Source organism: Gossypium hirsutum, chromosome A01 (genome assembly GCF_007990345.1).
Source record: "Gossypium hirsutum isolate 1008001.06 chromosome A01, Gossypium_hirsutum_v2.1, whole genome shotgun sequence".
Taxonomy (NCBI): domain Eukaryota; kingdom Viridiplantae; phylum Streptophyta; class Magnoliopsida; order Malvales; family Malvaceae; genus Gossypium; species Gossypium hirsutum.
The window spans coordinates 80,554,925-80,562,946 of NC_053424.1; positions in this window are offsets into that span (position 1 = coordinate 80,554,925).

Below are 8,022 nucleotides of genomic sequence, written 5' to 3' on the forward strand. Positions count from 1 at the left end.
TAAATACTATACATATTCATACACCTTTAATTGAATTAATTAACACTAATTAAGCCTCAATTAAATAGAATTAAACATTCAATTTCATGCATATCACCTACCGATTAATTCAAACATGTGGCATACCTTAGTCACTAATAAACCACTCCATGGAAACTTCATTTAAACAATGGTTAGTGTAAACATCATGCCTCACACACCATGTTATCAATCATCGAGATACCAAACAACAATACACCGTAAATTATTCAATAATCAAAATCAAACATGCATATATGATATTATAAAACCATCCAAAATTGAAAATGTCCAAGTCCAATTACAACAAAAATTAATCTAAGTCCTGCAAGTTCCACAATGCTTGATTAACATCTCTAAAACGTGTAACTAAATCTCTACTGAACCTTAATCTCTTGGAACTCTCTTACTCAGCTCTTCAGCTCCTCAATCTCATTGATTATCTGCACGAATGTGAGGGTGTGAGTTTAAAAAGCTTAGTGAATGTTAATAAAACGACGAGTAAATTAACACCCAAATCATGCTTAAATTGAAACCAATCAAATACGAATTTTCAATCACAATATCAATCCATAATAATTCAATGTCATATGCTCAACCATGTATCAAAAATCATAGTTAATCATGGCATATAATCATCAATTTAGCATGTAACATTTCATACATTTATATTGGCATATACAATCATGGTTTAATCGGGTGATCATACATCGGATAAATAGATCTCCTTACTCCCAAATAGAATCACAATCAGTCTCGGATTGAGTGGTCCAAGGCCACACGCTCCCTTATATCGTCTCAAATCAATCCCATTGAATGGAGATGTAACACCCCTTACCCGTACCTGAGACTGGGACAAGGTACGAGGCATTACCGTACATAAATAGGGCATCTCCGCAAAATACGGGTCATAAAATTTCATTCCAAATTAAAACTGATCAAACAAGATCATATTATCCTTATTATGGACCTGCGAGGTCCAAAACATACATCAAAAGTAATCTGAAACTAAATCGAGAACTTAAAAAAAATCTAAGAAAAATTTCTAGGTTTAAGCCTCACACGCCCATGTGGAGGTAATGCACATGCCCATGCGCTTTGGGACACGCCCGAGTCCCATACCCATGTGGAATTTCTAGAATTTTTTTTTCATTTCAAACCTACAGAGGTTTTCACACGGCCTAACACACGCTCGTGTCCCTAGCCCATGTCCCTCACACAGGCTAGACACGCCTGTGTCATCGCCCGTGTCTAAAAACTTGGACATTCTGTTTATGATGTCACTACTTATTTAGGGGCACACGCCCGTGTACTAGGTCGTGTCCTCCATACGGTTGAGACGCACAGCCGTTTCTATACCCGTGTGTTTACTACCATGCATACTGACTTAGGAATTTTAGGTGCAGAGGACACACGGCCATTCAACATGCCCATAGGGTAGACTGTGTGTCACACACGGTCTAGACACATGCCCGTGTGTCTACTCGCGTGGACCATTTAAAGGCTATTTTCCAAGCCAATAGTCACTCATATCACCCATACATTCAAACATACTTTATAACATGAAACATGACATATTCAGGCACTCAAATATTCCCCACTATGGCACTCTCACATCTTTATAATGTCATTGTATTTCACATTCATTTGCTGTACCATTTAAAGGCATTCCACAGCAATTTCATGCATTATTAAACTTGTTACCATAACTTCAAATTTAGCATTCATGCATATAGTCATTTAAAGCTATTAGGTCACCCCTTATTCTTTAGCACCAGATTCGTACTTTACCATACATTCATCGATCAATAACCTAACACATCATTATCTTGCACTCACCAAGCAATAACATATCCTACCATATTTTCACATATTTTCACTTTGACCCCTAAACTTTCACATATTTTCACTTTGGCCCTTAAACTCGTAAAATGAAATGCATGCATTTTCTTGGTTACCCAAGCCTAGCCGACCCTTTACTAAGCTTATATCAGCCCATATTTTCACTTATTTCCCGTTATTACTATTCTCTTTTACACTTTTACAAACAAGTCCATTGTTTAGGTGTTTTCACTAAAAATCACCTAGCAAAAGATGTTTATCATGCATCAAACATTCATATTCCTCCAGTAATCATCAAAATACATGCCTGTTACATATGGTTTAAATTTTATACATGAACCCTAGCTCAAAATATAGCTAGAAATGGGTAGATCATGCTTCAAGGACTTCAAAAATGCAAAGAACATTTAAAACAAGGCTAGGATGCACTTACAATCAAGCTTGAAAATGTTGAACAAGCCCTAGCTATGGTGACTTGCAAATTTCAACAATGAAGGAAGATGATGGACACCAATTTTGACTTATTTTCCCTTTTTATTCTTTTAATTACCAAATGACCAAAATGCCCTTAGGGTTTTTCTTTCACATTTTTCCTATGCATGTCCATTTTTCTCCAAAATTATAAAAATTGGTCAAATTGCTAATTAGGACCCTATAATTCAATATCTAATGCAATTTCATGCTTAAAACTTCTAGAATGCAAGTTTTGCACTTTATTCAATTTGCTTAAAACTTCTAGAATGCAAGTTTGCACTTTATTCAATTTTGTCTCTAAAATGCAATTAGACATTTTATGCATGAAATTTCTTCATGAAACTTTCACACAAGCATGCATTCATAACATAAACCTCATAAGAATCATAAAATAATTATTTCTATATCTAATTTGTGGTCTTGAAACCACTATTCTGACTAGGCCCTAATTCGGGATGTTACAACTCTCCCCCCTTTGGGATTTTCATCCCCAAAAATCTTACCAATAAAAAGGTTTGGGTATTGTTTCCTCATAGCCTCCTCGAGCTCCCATGTAGCCCCTTCAACCTCATGTCTTTGCCATAAAACTTTCACAAGAGCAACAATTTTGTTTCGTAATTGCTTAACTTCCCGAGCTAAGATCTTAACAGGTCCCTCACCACAAGTCATGTCTGATCTGATTTCAACTTCAGTTGGTACAATCTCATGTGAAGGGTTGGATATATACCTGTGTAACATAGACACATGAAACACATCGTGAATCTTTTCTAATTCAGTTGTCAAAGCCAATCAGTAAGCAACAGGCCCTATCCTTTCAGTAACTTCATACAGTCCTATAAAACTAGGACTCAACTTGCCTTTTCTACCGAATCTCAAAACCTTCTTCCATGGGGATGCTTTCAAGAATACCTTATAACCAACCTGATATTCAATTTCTTTCCTTTTCACATCCGCATACAACTTTTTTCTATCTGTCGCTGCTTTCAAACAATCACGAATTACTTTCACCTTTTCCTCGGTTTCCTTAATCAAATCTATCCCATGAATCTTATTCTCCTTACGCTCAAACCAATACAATGGTGTACGATATTTTCTTTCATACAATGCTTTATAAGGTGTTATCTTTAAACTCATCTGATATCTATTGTTATATGCAAATTCAACCAAAGGTAGGTACTTTTCCCAACTACCTTGGAATTCAAGAACACAACATCTAAGCATATCTTCAAGTGTCTAAATTACTCTCTCGGATTGTCCATCAGTCTGTGGATAAAAAGCAGTACTAAAATTCAGCTTTGTACCCAAAGCTTCTTGTAACTTCTTCCAAAATCGCAAAGTGAACTTTCAGATCCCTATCCAAAATAATTGATAATCTCAGAAATTTACAGCTCGGCTAACTTATCAAGTGAATAATCAATGCGTACCGGTATAAAATGAGTAGACTTAGTCAATCTGTCAACTACTACCCATACGACATCTTTCTTTCTTAGTGTCAACGGTAAGCCTGTCACAAAGTCCATAGTAATTCTGTCCCATTTCCATTCAGGAACTAAGATAGGCTGAAGTAAACCTAAAGGTACCTAGTGTCCGACCTTTACTTGTTGTCCAATTAAGCATCTCGATGCAAATTCAGATATATCTCTTTTCATGCCATTCCACTAATAAATTTTCTTGAAATCATTGTACATTTTTGTGCTACCCGGATGAATTGACATACCTCTATTATGAGCCTCATGCAAAATATTCCAAATCAACTTAGCATTTTTCAAAACACAAATCCTTCCACGAAACCTCAGACAACCATCAGGATCTCTCTGGAAATTTGATTCACTACTAGATTCACACTGAGCTTTCTTAGCTTGCAACTCTTTATCAGCTTTCTGAGCATCACAAATCTATTGAAGAAAAGTAGGCCTAGCTTTTAACTCTGCTAGAATAGCACCATCATGAAATAAGGCTAGTCGTGTGTTCATAGCTCTCAAAGAAAATAAAGACTTTCTGCTCAAGGCATCGGCAACCACATTTGCCTCACCGGGGTGATAATCTATCACAAGCTCATAATTTTTTAACAATTCAAGCCATCTTCATTGCCTCAAGTTCAAGTCCTTTTGAGTCATCAGATACTTAAGACTTTTATGGTTTGAATAGACATGGCATTTCTCTTCGAATAGGTAATGCCGCCAAATCTTCAAAGCAAATACAATAGCGGCTAATTCTAAATCATGCGTAGGATAATTCTTCTCATGGGGCTTCAGTTGCCTCGAACATAAGCTACTACCTTACCTTCTTGCATAAGGACATAACCTAGTCCATTCAATGCATCACTATAAATCACAAATTCTTTCCCTGATTTTGGTTGTACTAACATTGGTACATCAGTTAACAATGCTTTCAGTTTCTCAAAACTCTGTTGGCACTTCTTCGTCCATTGGAACTTAACATCCTTTTGCAACAACCTCGTCATTAGGGTGGCTATCATCAAAAATCCTTTCACAAACCGTCTGTAATAGCTGGCTAAACCAAAAAAGCTCCTAACTTCGGTTACATTCCTCGGCGGCTTCCATCTGACAATAGCACAAATCTTAATGGGATCAACTCGTATACCATCCCCTAAAACAATGTGGCCTAAAAACCCAACCTCTCGAAACCAAAACTTGATTTGACTAAACTTGCCATATAACTGTTTATCCCTCAGAGTTTGTAAAATAATTCTCAAGTGCTCAGTATGCTCTACCTCATTTCTAGAATAAATCAGAATATCATAGATAAACTTCACAACAAACTTTACTAAATATGGTCGAAAAATTTGGTTCATTAAATCCATAAAAACGGTAAGAGAATTTGTTAGTCCAAATGGCATAACAAGAAACTCATAGTGGCCATATGTGACAGCCCTAAATTGACCCTAGTCGGAAAGTGGTTTCGGGACCACGAAACCGAGTCTTATTAAAGGTTATATTCTGTGTTTATGATGTGCGTAAATGCTTGTGTGATAGTTCCATACTTTAATTTGGTCAGTGTATGTGAAATTTATTAGTAGGGACTTATGTGAGACAATTTAGAAATATGCTAGGCAAGTGTTAAAGTGGCCTATTAATATATGTGGGAAAGTGCTTGTCCTTGCATGTCAATTTAGCCAAATTAAAGCATAGTGGCCGGCCATGCTATGGGTGGAAACATGTCACAAACATGTTATGTTAGTGATGTATGTTAGGAAAAATAAAATAAGGAGCATGGTAATAAAATAATGAAAGGGAATATGATGAAAACAAAGAAAAAAAAAGTGTCCATCCTTTTTCATTTATTTTGGCCGAAAGTTCTAAGGAAGAAGGAAGGAGCTCTTGCTTCATGTTTGGCTTGGAAGAGGATTAGGAGGAGGTTCGGCCATACTTGTATCTAGGATAAGGTATGTTTGATGTTGTGCCATGAGACTCATGCATGTTTTTAGTTGTTAGCTTGAGTTCTAACTAGCCCATGGTTCAAATCTTTGCTATGTCATGGAGATGATATTCGGCTAAGGTGGATTGGTGTTGATGTCATTTTCATGCTAAAAGTGAAGCTTTGTAATGATGCATGTGATGGTGGATTGATGACTCTAGAATCTTCTTTTTTAGCATTTTTTAGTGAGACATTAAGTTCTTTGTTTAACCATGACCAAAATTGAAATGGTATGGTGTTGTGATGCATTCGGCCATGGTAGGAAGTAGAAGAGAAATGTGGTTGTTGTTCACGTTATTTAGATGAGAAATGGTAGTAAGGTGAAGTGCAAATGTTAGTGTTTGATTTACTAGTGTGTATATGTGTATTAGCCGAGTTTTGAATTTGAAACAAAATGGTATGTAGTCAATACAAGTAACCATATTTGTAGGAAGTATTAAGCATATACTCGGCCTCAACCTAGACATGTATATTCGGCCACATGAGATAGGTTGGTGTTGCATGTGTTCGGTTAGAGGCAAGCATATTGATGCTTTTATCTTGGCTTAGATAATCGGCTAAAAGAGAGTGTGGGCTAAAATGTTGAGTTTGATTCATGATTTCCATATATATATATGTGACTTTAATGCCTAATGTATATATGGGCTAAGTACCTTGAGGTTCTCTTTTGATGTTCAAATGAATTGTGTTAAATTGCTTAATGTGATTAAAAATGCACATGACCATTGTGTATTTGAGCTAAAAGGTGGCCGTATGACCTATCAAGCTCCTTGTCATATTCGGCCATAAGCAAGCATAATGAGACTTTAATAAGTTAAATTTGTTTGAATTAGCTCAAGAGCTTAGAGGACCACAGTTGGATGAGGGAAAGGAAAAAGTTATCGAATAGCCGCCGAAAACGTTCGACCACATCCGAGGTAAGTTTTCGAGTAATGGAACTTAGATTATGATTTGATTAGATCATGTTTTAAGCAAATCGAAATCATGCTCTTTGTATATGGCTATTGAGCCGAAAATGATTATGCTCGATAAGCGACTTGTGATTGAATCCTAGTTAGGAAAATGAAATATAGATGTGTCATGATTTATTGATATGTGTATGGAAATTCGGATGATAACCGGGCTAAGTCCCGAAGGCATTTGTGCGAGTTACTAATTCCGGGCTAAGTCCCGAAGGCATTTGTGCGAGTTACCAACTCCGGGCTAAGTCCCGAAGGCATTTGTGCGAGTTACCAAATCCGGGCTAAGTCCCGAAGGCATTTGAGCGAGTAGCTATATCCGGTTAAATTCTGAAGGTACGTGATTTGGGAATGAGCGATCTTGCTGTAATAATTTCAATTAATACGCTCGTAAAATCCCAACAATGAGGTATGCTTCGTATGTGCATTGGAATAGTTGATTTCTTTCGAATATTATTCGCTCAGTCGAGTAATGAGCTTCCGGTCTTTGACTAAGATGATCCCTTATGTATGAATATAGGGGTTGGAATGTGAAGTAGGAATGATTTGAGAATATGTATATTTGGAATTATCCGTTTAGTTATATGAATGCCATACTTCAATTGTGCTTAATTTCATTGCTCAAAACTTACTAAGCATTAAATGCTTACTCCGTTCTATGAATTTCTGTTTTATAGATTTTGGTTCGTCAGCTATCGGACTCGGGATTATTGAAGTCTCAGTCTCCCACACTATCAAAGCCCCTTTTGGTACACTTTTGGTTGAACTTTGAAATGGCATGTATAGGACTACCCTTTTTGTTGTTGGTCATGGACCCTTTGGTTTTGTATAAATCTGGATAGCCATGCGAAAATGGCTTATATACACTTTGAACTTAATATTATAATCGTCTTGTATGATGTTCATTAAGAGGTATGGAAATGTTTAGGAACGATTAGCCATTGGAATGGTTAATCATGATCATATTTTGTGCTATATATGCTAAAGGGCTAGTTGAATCATGAAAACTATGTAATAGGTAAAGTTTACCCTAAAGGCTGATGCTGGCAGCAGCAGTGATGTGGATGTGAAAAATCACTAAAAATAGTAGGAATGGAATTAAATAGTGAATAAATTATGTAATCGAACCTTGATGAATCTATTTTCATAGGAAAGTAACGGAACGGTCATATAAATAGTATATTATGAGATGTTAAAGTTTTCATGAAACAGGGCCAGAACGGTTTCTGGATTCCCTGTTCCGACTTTGGAAATTCATTATAAATTAACCAGAGATAATTAGAAGTCATTC